This window comes from Podarcis pityusensis (genome assembly GCF_964106645.2).
Source record: "Podarcis pityusensis genome assembly, chromosome: 11".
Lineage (NCBI taxonomy): Eukaryota > Metazoa > Chordata > Lepidosauria > Squamata > Lacertidae > Podarcis > Podarcis pityusensis.
Genome location: NC_138036.1, coordinates 59,028,936 through 59,030,964, shown reverse-complemented (window position 1 = coordinate 59,030,964; position 2,029 = coordinate 59,028,936).

Below are 2,029 nucleotides of genomic sequence, written 5' to 3'. Positions count from 1 at the left end.
TTGTGCCCAGCTGGAGCTCTTTGAGTGTGGGTGGAAAAGAAGAGAAATCTTGTGCAGCATGATTTTGCAATACAAAACAGGCAATGTTGCACTTATCAGAGGCATGCAGGAAAGTTTTTACTGCGCCTAAGCTGTGCAGCATTTTCAGTTGGAATACATTTCTTTTCTTTTCTTTTGGGCTGGCAATCGGATACGCCCTGCAGTGTCAGACTCCTGTTTGCTTTGTCTCGCTGCCTTTTCAGGCACCAGGTGTGAATAGGCGTGGCAGGATCAGGGGTTGGCAGTGAACACTGGCAGAACGAGGTCTTGTAGAGAAAAAAAAAGCCGACCAAAGTGCACAGTGCACAGAATTTGTAAGGACTACGAGGTCAGGAACCAGAGATCAAGCCAAGCTAACCATCCCAACCAAAATGGCAGGGTAATAAACAAGTGAGTTCACAGTGAAATCTCTGTGAAGAAGAAGAGGCATGTTTCAATAATTAACAAGTCAAGCAAGGGATCAGGGATAATACACAGAGTAAGTATGAGAGAAGGCATACATTACAGTGGTACCTCTGGTTATGTACTTAATTCTTTCTGGAGGTCCATTCTTAACCTGAAACTGTTCTTAACCTGAAGCACCACTTTAGCTAATGGGGCCTCCTGCTGCCGCTGCGCTGCCGGAGCATGATTTGTGTTCTCATCCTGAAGCAAAGTTCTTAACCCGAGGTACTATTTCTGGGTTAGCGGAGTCTGTAACCTGAAGCGTATGTAACTCAACACACATTTTTGTAAGCACTTATCCATAATATAATGGAGCTTTATATGTTATTTTTACTACTATATGCATTTTTATGCACAATTTACCCCGATACATGCATTGTTGTATGAGTTTTGGGAACTGCATTGCAAAATTTGAGTGCAAATTTTGAACAATAGCTGCATGGCGAATATGTAGACAAATACCACCTTCTTCTTGGCAGTACATTCTTCTTAAGTGTGTACTGTTAATCTTACCTCAAATAGTACCCTAGCTGCTGACCCTTTGCTTTTCCCTAGCTTCCTGGCAGGTGGATCACTGGGGAGATGGCTGGGAGGTCAGTGGAATGCAAAGACTGGTAGCACTGGCTCTGCCAATGCTGATGCAGAACATTGGCCTCCTGGTCATCTTGCCCCTGACCCACCTGCTGGGAAGCTAACATAGCAGCTCCACCCCATCTGGTGAGCTGTTCCTGCATAGCTCAGTGGTATGCTTTGGATTCAGAGCATTCAATATGCACCATCTCCAGTACAGTGGTACCTTGGTTTACAACCATAATCCATTCCGGAGGTCCAGTTGTAGACCAAAACAGGTTGTAAGCCAAGGCTCGCTTTCGCCAATGGGGCCTCCCAAAAAAGGGGAGGAAGTTGTAATCCAAAAATAGGGACACACACTTCCGGGTTTGACATGGTTGTAATCCAAAACAGTTGTAATCCAAAATGGTTGCAAACCAAGGTAACACTGTATTTATTACTGATCTATGTATATGGTGTAGCAAGTGTATCTGCAGTCGCCTATTTTTGGACTTACAGATGAGCTTCCAAATCAAGGAGGTGACTCAGGCTCAGAAACAAACATAATCTTCCTATTCTGGTAGAAATCAGCTGTGCAGGACACTGATTGGCTAGCTCTGGTGACAATCACAAATCCATGTTCCTCCCTTCTCTCCAGTCACCTGTCCAAAGTGCTGATTGGCCTGCATCTGTGGCAATCATGAAGTCATTCCTCCTGCACAAAACAATGCTTTAAATATTGTTTTGAAAGTGCTGAATAAACTTTAAAATAACTGAAGGCCACCTGAAAAAATCTTTTAAAAAAAACATTGATGGACTATATGGAACTGGCGGAAATGACTGGCAGAATCCGAGACCAGGGAGAAGAGTCGGTGGAAGAAGACTGGAAGAAATTTAAAGACTATTTACAGAAATATTGCAAAATTAATGAATGTTAGAATGATGTCGGAATGAAGTTAAGTGGTTTTAGCAGCAATGTTACAAAGGAGTATGTAAA